The sequence below is a fragment of the Tupaia chinensis genome, unplaced genomic scaffold (genome assembly GCF_000334495.1).
Source record: "Tupaia chinensis unplaced genomic scaffold, TupChi_1.0 Scaffold000117_2, whole genome shotgun sequence".
Lineage (NCBI taxonomy): Eukaryota > Metazoa > Chordata > Mammalia > Scandentia > Tupaiidae > Tupaia > Tupaia belangeri.
In genome coordinates this window covers 3955891-3975039 of record NW_006159583.1, presented here as the reverse complement: position 1 = coordinate 3975039, position 19149 = coordinate 3955891, and the positions used below count along the sequence as shown (strand labels likewise).

Sequence of the window (19149 nt, the reverse complement as noted above, 5' to 3'; positions counted from 1 at the left end):
CAAACAGAGATATAGCGACAGAAATCGAGAAATCACCCCCCAGGGGGGATGGTCACGCCGCAATCCCTTGTCCTCCATTCTCCTCTTGGGATCTTGGGCACCCACCCATACGCGCCTGGCATGAGTTTTAAGCCACCGGGTCCGGGACGCGAACCGCGGTCGACTACGTGGGAGTCCAGCGACATAGCCATTACGCTAACTGCTGGTTCCCAAACTTACTTGTATATTTAGGTTGAAGCACCTCTAGGATATTTAATTCTATGCCCTGAACACCATATGTGGACCACATTTATTTTTATTTTATGAAATCTTTGTCTGGGCTTAACGTATTGGGTCTTTACAAATATCATGATGGATTTTCTGTGTAAAAATATATCATGACTTTTCTGACGACCCAAGAGATCTTTTTTTCTTTTTCTTTTTCTTTTTTTCTTGGACTAGACAAAGCACCTCATTTCTGCTGTCTAGAACCATCTCTTTGTTTTATCATCACAATTGATTTTGTACATCAGTTTTCTTCTTTATACCATTTCTTTTGTTCCCAGGGCATGTACCAGCACAAACATACACACATTTTTTTTCCCTCCCTTTATGTGAGAGAGAGAGGAGAAGAGAGAGATAAGCAAAGAGAGAGAAAAAGGAATTTTTGTGACAAGGTTTTCCCGTGTCACAGTCTTCCTTCCCCAGTCTTCTAATTAGCCAGAATTACCAGCATGTGCAGTCATGCCCAGTGTTTGGCCTGGGCATGACTGAAACCAAACTCACGTGGTCTATAGCCTTCTAAGCAGTAGTCCTGTGTATTCATTCATTACACTGGGTCCCCAGTCCTTATCTTTAAAGTAGGTTTCTTACACATTGAATAGAATTGGGTCTTTTACATCCAGTCTGAAAATCTTTGCCTTTTATTTGGTTCCTGCAGGCCATTTATATTTATTGATATGGTTAGGTGTTATCTTGCTATTTGTTTTCTATTTCTCTTATCTGTTCTTTGTTTCTTTTCCAAATATTTTTCTTTAGATTAACTATTTTTCTGATTCCATTTTATCTTCTCTATTGACTTATTTGTTGCACCTCTTTGTTTTATTGTTACCCAATTGAAATTGTTATTGGGTTGTTTAAAAAGTCATGACACATTTTTGCATGGAAAAAAAAAAGTCATGACTTTTCCGACAACCCAGTAACTTGCCTCCAACCCCCACTTTCCTTAACTATTATAGTAAATGAATTTGCTGCCCAGTTAATTGCTTTCTTTATTTCTCTTAACTCCCATGTATCTTTTGCCATGTGTTTTTGTGCCGTTTATTAATTGAATAATTCTTGACTTTATCTTTTTCACTTCACTGATACCTTCCCTATTCAGATACTGTAACCTGCACAGAGTTGAGCTTCCTCATCACCTACTTTTAACTTTTATAAGATTTTTTTTTTTTTAAAGAATTTGCTATAGGGCACATGTGCTTGCCAGCAAGACAGACATAGAGATAGAAAGTGAGAAATCAGCCCTCAGCAAAGATAGTCACACCACAGTCTCTTTTCCTCCATTCTTCTCTCAGGATTTTGGGCAGGCACGCATGCACCCACATGTGCCCGGCGTGAGTTTCAGGCCACTGAGTCCAGGACTCAAACCAGGCAGGCAATATGGGAGTCCAGTGATGTAAATTTAGCCATCTGGTGGTCCAAGTTACTTCTAACTGGTAGTCAAAGTCCCAGCATAAACAAGGAATTGACAAATCATTTAAAGTTTTACTTTGTTTTCTTGAAAAACAGAAGAATGTTTTATTAGAGTAACAAGTTTAAATTCATTTAACAAATTTGTCTTTTCTGTCTTTTTTAAAATCACAGTATGGAGGAGTGTTCAGACTCTTCCTTAAGCCAATCCCCTACCCTCAAATATCGGTTCTCTCCAAGTTCCGGCTTGAATCTCTCATGTGTGCTTTTAACAGCTATTCTTTTCTGACTGAGCCCATTCTATAAAAAAAAATTAAAAAACTGAAAATTACAAAGGCATAATTTTTGTGAGGGGAAAGGGGTCAGAGTTTGTGGTTAACCATTTAACCTTTCTATTTTATTTTAAATATTCTGTGGCTTTGTGGAGTTGGTAACCTGATAGGGGAGTGTAGAGGTTGTTCCAGAGAGTATGCGATAGAGCTGTCTACCACGGGGACTACCACATCTGTGTTCACAATTATCTGGCACCTAATGGGCTCTTAGTAATTAGTTGCTGGATGTATGCATGTTTAATGAATGATCTGACATTGGGCTTCCTGCTCTTCTTAGCACTTATCTTGCCCTGTTGAGCTGGTTTGCAGCCAGTGTTTGTTTGGTGGATTAGCCTGCCACCAAAACTTCCTTCCAAGAATTGTCTTATTACACATATGTAGGTGACCCTGACTACCTGTTTGAGAAGGTAGACTCCCTCTTCCATGTTTCGTTCTTACAGTACCTTGAACCATATTATGTAGATTTTTATCTACTTCTAGCCCCTTTGGATGCCCTTTCTCAACCCCTATTTTAGGAAAGCCTGGCTTTTGACATTATTTTCTCTATCACCAAAATCTTCAGGAATAGTCACTTGTTTGGTTATAAGATAGACAATAAATGATAGGAACAAATTGTGGAATTTGGGGCATTTTTTCTTCTGGGGTGATATCTACATTATCATCTGTATCCTTGATTTCTATAATCCTCTCCAAGAACTCTGATGTCACATAATCACTTCAAACTTCGGATGTATAAATGTTTCAAAATCTCATAGCATCTCCTTGTCTTCTGGGCTTAAAACCTTGGTGGTATTATTATTATTTTAGCTTTTCTTTTTGTATATTCACTATTTGGACATCAGGTTCTATGCAGTATTTGGTTTGTTTAAAGATTAATTTTGCTATTTAGGGTCTCTTGCAATTTCTTATGAATTTTAGAATTAACTTGTTCATTTCTTGCAAAAAAAGGCAATTGGGATTTTGATAGAAATTACACTGAATCTGTAGATCTATGTGGGAGTGTTGCCATCTTAGCAATATTAAGTTTTGAATCCATGGAGTGGGATGACTTTCTCATGACTTATTTAAGTCTTTGATTTCTTTCTACAATCTTCTCTAGTATTTAGTGTACACATCTTGCACTTTCTTGGTTAAAATATTTGATTGTGTGAGGGCACAGGCACTCGAGAGACATGGAGGAAGGAGGAAGGAGAAAAAAATGAGAAAGTACTCTTTAGTAGAGTGTGATCACACCTCAATCTGTTCTCTATTTCTTTATTATGTTGGGATTTTGGGATGTACATACATGTAGATGCTGTGTCTCTCAAGCTGCCAGGACTAGGATTTGAACCATGGCTAGGATCTGACTGCCTTAACCACTAGACTATAGGGCCAGCCTGGTTAAATTTATTTCTATGTATTTTATTTTTTTGAAGCTAAATAGAATTATTTTGTTTTTATATTTTTTTAATAGGTTTTATTATACAGATGTTGTGTCCTGTAATTTCACTAAACTTAGTACTTTTTCCTCTGTATTCTTTAGGATCCTGTGCATAGAAGATTGTCACATGCAAATACAAATAGTTAAATAGTTTATGTCTTTCTTTCCTATTAGACACGCTCTTTTTCTTTTTCTTTTTTCTTTCTTTTTTTTAACTTTTGGCATAAAACACATGTACTAATGGGGAAGGAAGGTGTAGAGGGAGGGAGAGGGGCTGATCATGACCATGCCACAATCCTCCATTTCTCCCTCTTTTGGGGTATTTGGGGCACACATGCATGTATACCTGGCATTTTTCTCAAGCTGCTGGCTTTGGGACTTGAACCACACAATTGACCATGTGGGATTCAGTCATCTTAATCACTATGCCATGGGCTGGCACAGTAGACTTGTTTTTTCCCCTCCTTTTATTGATTTTTTTTTTTTTAATTTTTCTTGCCTTGACTTGAACTTTCAGTACAAAATTGAATAGAATAGTAAAAGGAGACATCCTATCTTTTCCCTGTTAAAAGCTTTCAGTCTTTTGCTGTTAAATATGATGGTAGGAGTAGATGTTGGTAGGTGTTCCTTATTATGTTGCAGAGGAAAGCATCCTCCTGCCCAGTCCCCTACAGGGTGTGGTCTGGCAACAGTCCCTTCCTTGTCTTTTATTTCTATTTTTTGTAGGGATTCTGGGGATGCATGCAAATATGCTTGGCATATATTCAGGCAGCCAGGACCTGGACTCAAAGTACATGATCGGCCATGTGGAATTCAGATCCCTTAATCATTAAGCCAGTCTTGAGTGTTTTTATCATGAAAGGATGGATACTGGCTTTTGTCTAGTGCTTTTTCTGTGTATATTGAGATGATCATGTGTCCCTCCCTGCTTTCATTTCTATGAATATGATTTATTATGTTAATAGAATTAACTGTTGATTAATAGATTAACTGTTGAACTGCCCTTGGATTTCTTGAATAAATTATATTTGGTCATGGTATAAGACTCATTTAAAAAAATCCTATAGGATTTGTTTTTTTGGTATTTTTGTCAAGGATTTCTGCTTGTATATTTATAAGAGAACTTCAGAAAGTTCACGGAGAAATGGAATTAAAGAAATAACTTTATTTTACTGTGAGAAAATTTTGTAATTCATGTGTAGTTTTTAAGTAATACACATTATCTATGAACTTAAACCCTTTGCAGGGTTATTGGTCTGTAGCTCTCTTTTTTTGTGATATCCTTTGTTTAGTTTTGATGTCAGGCCTCATGGACTGAGTTGGGAAGTTTTAGGGGTTTGCTTTGAGGTGATAAATGTGGTTTATAATTGTTGTGATGGTTACACAACTCTGTGACTATCCTAAAGTCATTGATTCATGCACTGAAAATGAATAACATGCATGATATTTCAATTAAGCTGCCACCATAAAACCAAATAAACAAAGCCTCAGGAGTTCCTTAGCTGTATTTGTTAGCCTAGACTTTACCCTGGCCTTCAAGGCCCTCAACAATCTTTCCAGTTACCACATTTCAGAATTACCTCTAATCTTTGTATGCAGCTCTGATCCTGTGTCAACTCACTGCCCTGTTCACCACCTCCTATTCTTCCAGGACAGCTCATTCTTTACCCTGCCCAAGGACTGTTCCAACTTCTCCCCCTCCACACCCCCCAATAGGGTAGGTGTGTTCACGGGAGAGAGACAGAGAGAGAGAGGGGGGGGGGTAAAGTGAGAAATCACCCTGCAGGGGGAATGGCCATGCGACAGTTCCTTCTTCTTCATTCACCTCTCAGGATTTTGACAATGCACACACATGTGCCTCACATGCATTTCAAGCCACTGGGTCCAGGACTTGCACCATAGTCAACCATGTGGGAGTCCAGCAACATAAACACAATGCCATCTGCTGGCCCCAAGGCATATACTTTTTAAAAATGCATTTACAGTTAAGTATTAAGTTTATAGGGAAGCTTTTTCATTTGGACTTCTGTACTGTTCCCACATAGTTGTCAGTGCTTTCAAGACAGGCCAGGTGTGGTATTTAATATTTATCCATTAACATTAAATGGCAGGTAAGAGTACCAGCAAGATGGAGTAGCAGTTACGTCTCTGGACTCCCAACTGGCTGACTATGGTTCCAGTCCTGGACCTGGTGACTTCAGACTTGCCCTGGTGCATGTGTATGTGTGCCTAAGATCCCAGGAGGAGAATGGAGGAGAAGGGATTGTGGCATGGCCAACTCCCTGGGGGATGATTTCTTGTTTTCTGTGTCTCTGTCTGTCTGTCTATCCAATGAGTACACATGCCCTGTAGCAAAAATCCCCCACCCCCAAATAATTTTAAAAGTGGCAGGTAAGTATCTATTGATGTTTATGTGTATTTGGAATATAAATCCACTTTTTTCAGGTGTTTTGCAGTTTCCCTTATGTATTTCTAAAATATATTTTTGACAAACTATATTGAAGTAGAAACAATTGAATAAAAGTCCTAAAGTGTATAGTAAGGTTTATGTGCAAATAAATATGAGACGCATGGGTAGATGGGACTGTTTGTATAAGGGCTGCTTTTTGGAGTTCAGTGAGGTAAACTGGGGAGTTATATATTAGGTTGTTAGGAAAGTCATGACCTATTTTTCTGTTTTTCTATGTAATAATGCATCATGACTTCCCTACAACCCAATAATTTATGTTATATCTATATATTATGTATCATGGTGTAATGTCAATAACCTGTCTCACTTAAAATGGAATTAGATTCAAATCATATCTATACCATACATTGTTGTTTGGGGCAACGTACTGGGATTTAAATTTAGATTTGTATTATGCCAGCATTGATGATTAACTACCATATGGTTCTGTTTTCCATGCTTATTAAGAGAAGTTATTTTGGGACCAGCAGTTAGCGTAATGGCTATGTCACTGAACTCCCATGTAGTTGACCACAGTTCGAGTCCCGGTGGCTTAAACTCATGCCAGGTGCGTGTGCATGCGTGCCCAGGATCCCGAGAGGAGAATGGAGGAGAAAGGACTGCGGCATGCCATCCCCCTTGGGGGATGATTTCTCGCTTTCTGTCTTTCTGTCTTGGTCTTTCTGACGAGCACATGCGCCCTATAGCAAAAAAAAAAAAAAAAAAAAAAGAGTATGTATTGGTGTTGCTATAGAAACATAGTCAAACTACAGCAACGAAAGCATTACAGTATAAAGCAGTGTTTGGTTATTGGAATTGTTTTTCTTGTTAGAGTTATTGCTTGTTGATTTTAAGATGCCTTTAACATTTTTGGCTGTTACAAATATTCAGGTAAGTTTAAATAAATTGAAGTTCAAGGTAGAGCAATATTCTGAATATGAGCACTAATCAATTTAAGTTTTTGATCACTTTTACCCCTTAAAAGAGTAAAAAACCCTTTTCTATGGTAAAGCTAAATTTCATGTTTGTGATGGTGATGGATTATAATTTAAAAGGTGTTCACCTTCCTGTATTTTAGAATAGTTTCAGTTCAGTTGGGGATTTTCTTCATGCAAATAAATAGGTGCTTTTTTTCCCCCCAAATTTTATTTATGTTTTTCTTTACAAATTAAAATGGACATGTTTATTTTAGCTGTTTAATAAAACTACAGTTTGAAGCAGGAGAAATCAATTCTACTGAACAGTTTGTAGAAAAGGGCTCTGCTTCTGGCTTTTATAGACTCTCTTGCTCAAAGGGAGACCTGCTATTGAGTCAGTTACAACTTCAGTGGAAGATGTCTTGCAGCTGTGCCTTCTTGGTTTTGTTCCAGAGATAGTATTTGTGTGCACTGTCAGAATGTCTTAAAGGCCCACTCTGGAAAGGATTCAACTTGATAAAAGGAGTCTTGTTTTATAACCTTTCACATGTTCTTGTGGGGTTCTGGTGGTGAGGGTGGTCTTCATTATCTTGTCTTTTAAACTGGCATTTTATTGAGACACAGGCTTCACAGTTTGAGGCTAAGAATTACAGTTGTAGCTACCCTGTCTCACGAAATAAATTTTTTTGAACCCTTGGCACATGCTGATGAAAATTAAACACCCTCCTTAAATTTAAAATTTCTTTGAGTTATTTTTAAACTGATTTTCTGCCTCTGTATAGATGAAGAATAATAGATACATAGATTAGATTCACATTAATTTAATTGTACAGTTAACCCTTACTGTGTGTGTGGGTGTTGGGGGGGAGAGGCTAGAGATATCAACCGCCCCCCCCATCACCTGGCTGAAAATTAGTGTATAATTTCTCCAGACTATAACTACTAATAGCCTCCTGTTGAAGTGGTGGGCAACTGTAGCGGCTGACCTCAATCCACAGTATATATTGAATTGAGAAACTTAACTTTTTTTTTTTTTTGAGAGGTTTTTGCTATAGGGCACATGCGCTCGCCAGACAGAGACAGAGAGATAGAAAGCGAGAAATCACCCCCCGGGGGGGGGGGATGGCCACGCTGCAATCCTTTCTCCTCCATTCTCCTCTCGGGATCTTGGGCATGCACGCACACGCGCCTGGCGTGAGTTTTAAGCCACCGGGTCCGGTATGTGAACCGCGGTCTACTACATGGGAGTCCAGCGACATAGCCATTATGCTAACGACTGGTTCCAGAGAAACTTAACTTTTTTGGGGGTAATGTCATGACTTTTCTCTGCTTTGGGGGAGCACTGACAGCATCATAGTGGCACTTCAAATGGGTCCTGTGGTGTTACTCAGGGTTTTATAGTATTGTGTTAAATGTAATGAATATGCAAGAACCTCAAGAGGTCACTTTTTACTGTGATATGTAATTTCCTAGAGAGAGGAACTGCTCATGTGAAGGTGATTAGAGTCATAGGCCTTTAAAGTGGATGTTCACAACACGTGGACCCACTGCTATAGCAGTGGGAGGTGGCTATGACGCCAGACAGAGAAAGAAAAAAAAAAAGCGAAAAACCCCCCCCCGGGGGGGGGGATGGCCACGCTGCAATCCTTTCTCCTCCATTCTCCTCTCGGGATCTTGGGCATGCACGCACACGCGCCTGGCGTGAGTTTTAAGCCACCGGGTCCGGTATGTGAACCGCGGTCTACTACATGGGAGTCCAGCGACATAGCCATTATGCTAACGACTGGTTCCAGAGAAACTTAACTTTTTTGGGGGTAATGTCATGACTTTTCTCTGCTTTGGGGGAGCACTGACAGCATCATAGTGGCACTTCAAATGGGTCCTGTGGTGTTACTCAGGGTTTTATAGTATTGTGTTAAATGTAATGAATATGCAAGAACCTCAAGAGGTCACTTTTTACTGTGATATGTAATTTCCTAGAGAGAGGAACTGCTCATGTGAAGGTGATTAGAGTCATAGGCCTTTAAAGTGGATGTTCACAACACGTGGACCCACTGCTATAGCAGTGGGAGGTGGCTATGAAATTATTATAGTTGTGCAGTATGTCCTACAATTTGATGTAGTTGTGACTTAATACTGCACCTTTATGTTCGTTTACTTTTCTCTTGACTGAGAATTCTTTTTCAGATTGTTACAGGTCTCCAAAATTTTTCCAATATATTCATTGAAAAAAAGTGCACATAAATGGACCCACATTGTTCCAACCTGTGTTGTTCAGGGTCAACTGTATTTTTCTGCTTAACTTAATAGTTAATGGTTTATAAATCAAGTTAGTATATTAGAAAATAGGAAGTTACACAGGGGATCCTTGAATTTGAAAAGTTTAAAACATCAATGGCTTCTCACATTGAATATGTGTAACCTAACCAGCTTTTACATAAATGCTAGGGGAATGATCACCAAATATATTCTGGGAGGTTGACCATGTGTTGTTGTTTTTTTTCTTCCCCAAAAGTTTTGTCTTCTCAGTTTTTCACTTAAGTGATCCAAAGTTATCAAAATGATTTCATATGGAGAATAGAGCTTCAAATCTCTCCTCTCTTCCCAGCTTTTTCAAACTCCTTTATGTCTTGTAGAAAATGCTCTGTTGATAATAATGTATATGGTAATATCTTTGAATGGACTAATATACAGTGTATTCATGCTGTAAAGAGGTACAGTAATTGGAGTGAGCAGGTGGTGTAGTGGTTAAGGCACTGCACTCCCACATGGCTGACTGCGGTTCGAGTCTCACATTAGTGGCTTGAAAATCACGCCAGGCATGTGTGCCCAAAACCCCAGGAGGAGAATGGAGAAAAAGGGGTTGCAGTGTGGACATCCCTCCTGCGGGGTGAGTTCTCACTTGTCCTCTCTCTGTCTCTTTAGAAAGCACATACACCCTATGGCAAAAACCTAATTTTAAAAAAAGTATAGTTATTAAGTGTAAAAAAAAATAGAAAATAAGAGAAAAATGACTGGAAAATGCATATTATGAAAAACAAAACAAAACAAACTCCTTGTCACAACCCATGTATATTTACTATTACTATTACTTTGGTCTCTGGGTGGAGGTGTTTCTTCTGTCCAAAGTTGAGCGCATTTCTGTGTTCTTTTAGTTTTGCTATAGGGTGTGTGCACTTGCCAGAGAGCTCAGAGAGGGGGAAAGTGAGAAATCGCCTCCTCCCCCTGAGAGGGGGGTGGTCACACCACAATCCCTTCTTTTCCATTCTCCTCTTGGAATTTTGGGCAGCACACCCATTCGTCTGGTGTGATGTCTTAAGCTGCTGGATCCGGGACTCGAACCACATCATTGGCCATGTGGGATCCAGTGCTTTAATCTCCGTGCTACCTGTGGCCCTTGACTGTGATTTTGGTTCTTTTTCATTCATTTCATTAATCTGAAGTGCATGCTGTTCATTTTCCTTTCTTTCTCCTGTGTGTCTTGAACCTCCCCCCTCTTCATCTCTCCCAGCAAAAGCCTGCACCACACACAATGATACAGATGACTCCTGTACATGTGTTGTATGCGCTAGGCTTTTTTGTAGTTATTACTTGCTCTTTCTCCTGGGTTTTCTTTACTGTTTAATTTCAGAGGATAACATATACTTATCTTTTACTCATCCCTCTTTGATATATGTATGCGTTTTAATAAAAAACAGAGTCTTATTTTGTCGTGATCCTCCTGTCTCTTAAGTAGCTGGAGTCCCAGACACGTGCCACTGCCCTCGACTTTTTAGGGGGAGCCAGGAATCAAAGCCAGGCCTCTTGTGGCCTCAGCCTCCTGAATAGAAGTATCTACTAGTATGTGCTACCATGGTTGAACCGGAATCTTTTTTCTTTAACCACTTGCTTTTTCTCTGACTAGAGATAGAACTTGTCTTTGAGGTTACCAGCAATTTTATGACACTCTTTAACCCTAATCGATACTCAAGGCAGCCTGCCTTTACCCTTCATGATGACTCCCCTCAACTTGTCTCTTCCCTCTTGCCAGTACTTTCTTGGTTGTTTGATGTCTTTCTCTTTTTTTTCTTTCCTCTTGGAGAGATTTTTGCTATGGAGCATGTGTGCTTGCTGGAGAGGCAGACAGAAATGGAGAGAGAGAAAGCAAGAAATCATGCCCTGAAGGGAATGGCTTCACTGCAATTTCTATTCCTCCGTTCTCTCTCCAGATTTTAGGCATGCACGCACATGAATCCAGCATGAATTTCATGCCCCTGGGTCTGGGACTCGAAGTGCGGTCAGCATGTGGGAGTCCAGCGTTGTAACCGCTCTGTAACCTGCTGGCCCCTGCCATCTTTTGAGCCTTTGCAACCTCCTTAATAGGTTTCTTGTTCTTTCTGAAGGGAGATTTATTCTGAGCATAGTTCCTACTCTGTTCTTTTGGGGTTTTCATCCACTTATGATAACACTGATTGACTAAGCAGTTCCAGATCTTGTGCAGAAACCAGCATCTCTCATCAGACATACCACTCTCATCAGATATTCCGCTCTCATCAGCCTTCTGATATTTCCACCTGGATGTTGCATAAACATTTCACTCCAAATGCCTTCAAATGAAATGTTTGCTTCCTTCATCTCCTGTTTACTACTCTTCTGGGAAGTTGTTCTCTAGGTTAATGGCACCCTTCTCCAACCTTTCCCCTGCCAGGAACCAGGGAACGTGACCCACCATTACTTCCATGATCTAGTTATCAAATCTTGTTCATTTTACCCACTCAATATCTATTGCCTCCATCTCTTCACATTTGTCTTCTTTACCCCTCTCTCTTAGTCTAGATTACTGGAGCATCATCTTAACCAGTTTCCTTTCACTGTGTCTCTTATTTCTCAAGCATCATCTTAACCAGTTTCCTTTCATTGTGTCACTTGTTCTCAAGTGACAGCCTAAGTAATCCTCCAGAAATACAAAGTTAATATTATTGTCCGTTGCCTACAGAATAGAATAAACACATCTGCAGTTAGAGTACTGATCATATAGTATTTGACTCTTGCATCCCTTTCTGAACTCTTCTCCCCACCCTGTGTTCCAGACAGCTAAAGTACTCACCGTTCTCTACAACACATTTATCTTTCAGGGTTTTGTGCCTTTCACTTACTGTTCCCACGGTGAGGAGTGTACTTAGACCCACTTATAATCTGCCTGGCAAGCTGCTGCTTATCTTTCAAGGTCAGCTCAAGTGACACCCCAGGAAGCATAATTCTCTCATCAAATCAGTTACTGTTAAATTGTTTATGACTACATTAGAACTCTTATTCTCTTTGTAGTATATTTATGCAAATACTCTTCTCTCAAAGTACTGGAGCCACTTTTTACACAGGTTTGTATCTTCAGCTATCAGCAAGCAAGCAACAGCTTCTCATGGGATGAATGGATCTTAGCAAAATGCAAAGTGCAGACTCACAATCAGGATCTCCTATGCAAAGTTAATTATGAATATGCTGACTTGATGTTGGACATTTATATTGTTTTGGATGGGTGCGGTTGTGGATGAGAACATATGGTTAGGGTTTTCTTCCATAATTCAAGTTTGGAGAACTAAGTATTTTTTAAAAAAACTTTTAAACGAAGTTACAGAAAAATGAGCAGAGCTGTAGGTTTTTTTAAAATAGATTTTTGCGATAGACTGTGTGCGCTCATCAGAGAGACAGAAAGCGAGAAATCACGTCCATGTAGGATGGCCACGCCACCATCCCTTCTCCATTTTCCTTGGAGATCTTGTGTGCACATGCACATATGCCTGGGACTTGAACTGTGTGGTAGTCCAGTGACATAACCATTATGCTTTCTGCTGGTCCCCAGAGCTACTGTGTGGTAGTCCAGTGACATAAGCATTATGTTTTCTGCTGGTCCCCAGAGCTATAGTTTTAAATTATGGAGAGTGGATGAAGTTGTGAAGGGTCAGATGTACATCGAGTTCTCAAATAAGCATCTACACTGCAGATTGCAGGTATGAGGCAGTAGGGAGACGGTGATGCAGATGCGGTGAGGAGAGGGCCACAGATGGGATGGTACCTCCCCAGTGCCCTGGGAATGTAGCTGAGCACTATGTATTACTTACACTTGAACACTTCTCCAGCTTGCAGGGGAGCAGTATTCAACTTTATATAATATGTTTCTTGATAGGAGTCTTCCGATGACATGTTTGTTACTTATATAGTTCCAATAGTGCCTCATGGAATGGTGGAGTCTATTTTAAAAGAGAGAAGAGAAAAAAAGGGACATTATGGAATGGGTTATGGTATGGAAAGAGTTCTCCTTCCACAAATTGAGGATGAAATAGATAAATTGGACTGATAGATTAATTATACATATGTAATATATAGAATATATGTAATATATATGTAATATACATGATATATGTAATATGTGTGTGATAAATATATATATGTATTTAAGTTTTTGCTACAGGGCATGCGTACTTGTCTGAGAGAATTAAAATGACACTGGTCCAGTTGGGTCATTTTAAAAGAAATGTTCATAAATTTTGTGTTAAAGACCAGTGGAAGTTCTTGCTTGTTGAAGAGCCATGAAACTTCTCCATGTTCGTTTGTAAATTATAGTATTGCATCACAGTTGATGGCTGGGAAGATTGGATCCCCTGTAAAACTGCTAGAATAAAAAAAAATGTTTTCCTTTCTGTGTATATTTTAGGTTATTTTAGAGTTAAGACAGAAAATTGTGTCTTCTGCCCCTCCTCCCTTTATTTTTCTTTTGGTCCGGGCAGATGATGATTGCGTCTCAGAATGAGGTGGGAATACTGAAGGAACTCTGTCTCTCTTACTCATCGTCTTTTCTGCAGTCCCCATGTATTTTCTGTGCAGAGCTAGTGTCGTTTATGGTTTTGGACTACGAGTGACCTATCAGATCAGTGGATCCTCTACATCTTACTAAGTTCATTCATTGTCCTCCAGAGTAGCAGATGGTAGGACAATTTTTGTAAGTCAAGACATTATAACACTTGATTAAAATAACTCACATATATAAATATAGCAAAAGCATTCCCTAGTCTAATCCCAACCAACATGATTTCTTTTGGGATTTTCCCAAAATAATTGTATAGATGTAAATTTATATTAATAATTTTTTATATTAAGACATTTGTAAATGTTTCAGCCTGTATATTATGTACACTTAAGTACATACAAAATCTTACTGGAAATGAATAATATAAATGACACTGGACCTGATTTGTGTACTTCTGTCAGTAATTCGGTGAGTAACTTTATGTAAGTAATTTTACCTCTCTTAGTTCAGTTTTCTTATATGGAAAACAAAGGTGATAAGCTAGAGGTAATATAGCCTTGGTGAAAAAGTCCACTGGCTTTGAAAGCGGACTAAATTAGTGTAAATTCTGGCTGTTCTACTTACTGGAGATATGGTCTAGGAATTCATTTACTGTCTCTGGGTTCTCAGTCTTTTTTTATCCTAAGATGTTAATTGTTCTGTTTCCAAATCATGGTGTCACAAAACTTTCTCGCTATCTTATTTCTTTTAACCTTTGTTTGAACAATGAGATTCATGTATTTATTGTGCAGCCTCTTTTTCTTTTTTTTGAGAGGTTTTTTTTTTTTTTTGCTATAGGGTACGTGCGCTCACCAGAAAGACAGAGACAGAGAGAAAGCAAGAAATCACCCCCCAGGAGAGATGGCCACGCCGCAATCCCTTCTCCATTCTACTCTATCTTGGGCACGCACACACATGCACCCGGCATGAGTTTAAGCTACTGGGTCTGGGACTTGAACCGTGATCAACTGCATGGGAGTCCAGCGACATAGCCATTACGCTAACTGCTGGTCCCCAGCCTCTTTTGTTTTGAAGGCAGGAGGAGCTGAGCAGTAGCACTGAATTCCATAGTTAAAAAGATGGGTATCTTAGCTTGTGCTGCCATAGTGAAATATCATAGATGGGTAGCTTAAACACTAGAAGTTTACTTTCTCATAGTTCTGGAGGCTAGAAGTTGGAGGTGGCACGGTGAGTTTTTGATGAAGACTTTTCCTGGCTGGTAGTTGGCCTCCTTCTCACTGTGTTCTCATGTGATGTAGAGAGGTGGGTCAGAGAAAGAGGGAGAGAGAAGAGAGAGTGCACAAATCTTTGGTATCTCTTTTTGTGAGGTCACTAATTCCATCATGGGGGCCCCACCCTCATGACCTCATTTAAGCCTAATTACTTTCCAGAGCCCTCATCTCCAAATGTCATCACAATGGGGGTTATGTTCAACATATGAACTTCAGAGGGAGCACAGTTAAGTCCATAGCAGTAGGTGGGCAGTAAGAGAAGGAAGAGGGTGGTGAACCATAAGGGTGATTAAAAAAAAAATGCTTGGGGTGGAATGTCAAGACTTCACTGGGTCCAGTGCTATATGTCAATAGCTCTCAGATTTCATTGCGGGATTCCCAGAGGCAGTACAGAAAAAGGTTTGGAATTGTTGTTTTTCCAAATAAGTATATTGAAATAAATTTGCAGTTGTATTACTGATGCTTATTAAGCAATACACATTTAACGTAAAAAATGGGAAAGACTTAATCTAAATAAAGGATGATGTTCCAAATTAAATAAAATTGGTTTTACTAAAAAGTTCACCAAATTGCCCTTTTCTGAACCAGTGAAAACTTTGTGATAGATGGTGAAATTTACTTTCATCCTATGGAATGACTTTTTAAAAATAAGTTTCGTATTTGTTCATTAGAGAGTTCGCTCTTCAGAGCTGCTACTGAAACACTTTTACTGTCTTCCCATAAAATAAACCCTATCCTTTCTCTCCCAGTTAGTACAGGTGACTTCTTGTTTATTTAAATATTCCAAGTGTTTTCTTTGTGATTACAAAAAGACCCTTTTTTATTTTCCCAAAAAGACTTTGTTGTAGGTGAATGTGAACAGAAGGTTAGTCATTCATTAAGTGACTGCTAAATAGAGCAATTTGGTAGCAGGGTGAAGTTGATAAAATGCACATGTGGATACAATGGCATTCTCTTAGACCTGAATTCTTACTGTGAAAATGGACATTGGTGGAAAAAACTCAGAATTTAAATTGTGGAAATGTAATGGAGGAGGAGGTTGGTATTGTAGAGTTAAGGAAAATTAGTTATTTCTCAGATGGCTCTTACTTGAACTGGAATTGGCACATTGGAATTATTTTGGTGACTTTATTTTGCTACCATATGTATTTGTATTCATATGACAGATGGTTCTAGGATTATTCTATTTTCAGTCATTGCTCATTTTCAGATTGACTACATAGGGCCAGCTTGTGGTATAGTGGTTAAGGGTATCCCCCATGGGGTTCAAGTCCTGGACTCGGCGTCTTGAGAAACATGCTGGCCATGTGTACCCAAAATCCTGAGAGGAGAACGGAGAAGGGATTGCAGTACGGCCATTTCCCTGAGGGGTTTCTTACTTTTCCTATCTCTGTCTGCCTCCATTGAATGCATGTACCCTATAGCAAACTTAACAAAAGAAGGATAACAGCTTCCTTTTAAAAAATGTGTGTGATATGAGGGATCAGCAGATGGCATAATGGCCATGTCGTTGGACTCCCATGTAGTCAATGGCTGTTCGAGTCCCAGACCTGGTGGCTTAAACTCACGCTGGGCGCGTGTGTGTGTGTGTGCGCCCAAGATCCCGAGAGAATGGAGGAGAAGGAATTGCGGCGTGGCCATCCCCCCTGGGCGGTGATTTCTCGCTTTCTGTCTCTGTCTGTCTTTCTAGCAAGTGTATGCACCCCATATCAAAAACCTCTCAAAAAAAAAAAGGTAAAAAATGTGATATGAATAAATCAAAATGAATATTTCATTTTTATGTATTGAAAACTGGACTATGTTTTGCATGCTTTTTCTATATCTAAATAAGTATCAGTTTATGGTAGTTTATACATATGATTAGACTGTTACATACTACTGGCATCTATTTGTAGGATGGATTAAAGTGACAATAAAAAAAATCAAAGCTGAAGGATAGGGACACAAAGAAAAAAAATTAGAATCACAAAAACTAAATGAGGAAAAAGATCAGTGATAGTAGAATTTAAAAAATTAGCATTACAGTTAGTAGTAAAACTTTTTCCTTTTCTTTTTTTTTTTTTCTCCTTTAGTCAGTAGAACAGGCAGTAGGAAGCTTGACTTTTTTCTTTGACCCATGTGAATTTTCCAGCTGAGGAATGAAGTGACTTGGAACCAAGCTGGGCTTTTCTACTGAGCATGCCCTTCTCCAGCAGGGTCTGGCTTGGGTGGGGCTGATCTTGCTCATTAAACTTTGGAGCGGTAGATTTTCATCAGCTTCCACAATCTTCCAGTGAGAGGGAACAATTGACAACTGACTTGATGTGCTTAAAAGCTGTGTATGTATTTTAAGGGGTGATTTTTTTTTTTTTTTTTTTTTTTTTTTTTTGGCATTTCTGTAGCAGTTGGATTAAATGCTTGCTGGTTTTTGCTTGTGAGAGAAGTTTGCTTTTCAGAGTGTGATTGAATATCCGGGGGGATTGGAAACGTGGAAAATACTAATGTACAGATGGAATCTGGGTATGTATATTCTTGGGCAAAGGAATGTATCGTTATAATTGAGTTAAGCTCTATTACAAATTATTCCCCCCTCCCGTGATCAGTTGATCACTGTTTAGTTTCAAATCACTTGTTTGCCTTTTTTTAGGTAAATGTTGAATTATGTCGAGTTACCTTTAACATAATATCCTTTTCAGGTTTGACCTATAAGAATAATGAAACTAGTTAATTCACTTTGTGTCTGTCTGGCTGCTTCACAGTGGACTTATTCAGTGGTTTGATAAACTATATGAAGTTAAATTTTCTTAAAGCACAGTGAGGACTCTGTAAGGGTAATAGTGTACAGTATAGTTATTAGCATGATAAAGACAGCAACTTTCAATTAATTATAAAGTGTTTCATTTCCACACTAACTCAGTTGATTAAAAGAAGTTATGCTGTCGTTATCAGAGATTTGAACTGACAGTGTTTAGCATCTGCAGATTAGCAGCCATTAACAGTTATCAAGGACTGCATTATTTTGATGTTATCACACCCTAAATAAATATTGGCTAAATAAGGATAGGTGTCAACATCTTCTTTTATTGCTGAATATTTATCCTTTTGTCACATCGAAGACATGTTAAAAATTGTGTTTCTTGAATTCAGTCATCCAGACTTTGTATTTTTTTAAACTATGAAAACTTTTTTTTTTTTTTCTGGTCTAGCAGTCTCAGTAGTCCTTCTTCAAAAGGGACTTTGAGTGCTACTTTCTAAGGAAACAATAAAACACTACCACTGTAGTGACCAGATAAGTTGATCTCTGTGAGTTTTTATTGACACTGGAGGCAGTGCTCCTATACCACTGAATTATGCTATTTTGGGGGGAGCGGTGTGTGTGTACGTGGGAAATTCAAGTTTTCTATTTTTTTTTTATTCCAACGAGTAATTGTCTCTTCAAATTATTTGCAACTTGATTATGGGGAGCCGAATAAATGATTGCCGTCAAGGTGATGTTGATAATCTGGAGAACCAATCATCTTCCCCCATCTGCTTTGAATACAAAGTGTTTCTGTATAGATTATTTATATTTTTATAACCTAGAGTTTAATTTAACATCATAGTAGGATCACAAAAAGTTACATTGGAGAGATAAATCTAAAACTTTATTATTAGTTTTGCTTGAACTTTTTGGTGGACTCAAAAGATCGAATGTAGGGTGTATTTTTTCAGCAAGATTCCTTACCAAATCACTTTTGTGAATATGGAACTTTGAGAATTTTGCCTTTGAGGAAACAAATGCAGTTAGATAAAATGAAAACTTTTCCTGGCTACCACCAGTCCAAAAATAGTTTATTTGAAGTACAGTAGTTTTGAACTTGACTAGTGCTTAGAGTAGAAATATTCAATACTTTAAATAAATAAAAAAAAGGTTTTATAGCAGTCCAAATGGCATGTCTGTAATTCCATTGTAGTTGGTGTTTCCTGCCTGGGAAAAGTTGCTCTTATCATGTCAGGCTTGGAAACCCCCTAATTCTAACACTCTATGGCATCTTCCAGTGATAGTCTAACAGGCAGGCATCAACATTTGGATATGCTCACCTAAGTTAGAAAAATTACTCAAAGTATAGTCTTATTTTTTAGAACATATACTATACATTGGCATAACTCTCTGGTAGTGCTATAAGATGGCAGAAGAGCTAACTACCAACATTTAAAAAGTGAATTATGGGGGGCAGTAGGCACCTAGTGGGTTGAAGCGCTGGACTCTCACATGGCCAACTGTAGTTCAAGTCCCAGACCTAGTGGCTGGCTTGCTCGCTCTCACGCGCGCACTCCCCCCCACCCCCC

At 38.8% G+C, this 19149-nt stretch overlaps 1 protein-coding gene and 1 long non-coding RNA gene across 19 annotated transcripts in view; one reads left to right on the top strand and one right to left on the bottom strand.

Moving 5' to 3' along the window:
- LOC102470926 (uncharacterized) overlaps positions 1-14873 on the bottom strand; it is a 25724-nt gene extending 10851 nt beyond the window's left edge. The window contains exons 1-2 of the long non-coding RNA XR_333942.1: positions 14758-14873; positions 12885-13013 (exon numbers count right to left, since the gene is read on the bottom strand). This is a non-coding gene — a long non-coding RNA (uncharacterized LOC102470926). The remainder of the gene's footprint in view (positions 1-12884; positions 13014-14757) is intronic.
- EPB41L2 (erythrocyte membrane protein band 4.1 like 2) overlaps positions 1-19149 on the top strand; it is a 253789-nt gene that overhangs the window by 88579 nt on the left and 146061 nt on the right. For 13 of the 18 annotated variants that reach the window (XM_006144291.2, XM_027770230.1, XM_006144290.2 and 10 more), the window contains exon 1: positions 15086-15240. The exons of 2 other annotated variants lie outside the window; for them this stretch is intronic. The gene's annotated coding sequence lies outside the window, so the exon portion shown is untranslated. 3 more of the 18 variants (XM_006144275.3, XM_006144279.3, XM_006144280.3) reach the window with 3 other exon arrangements.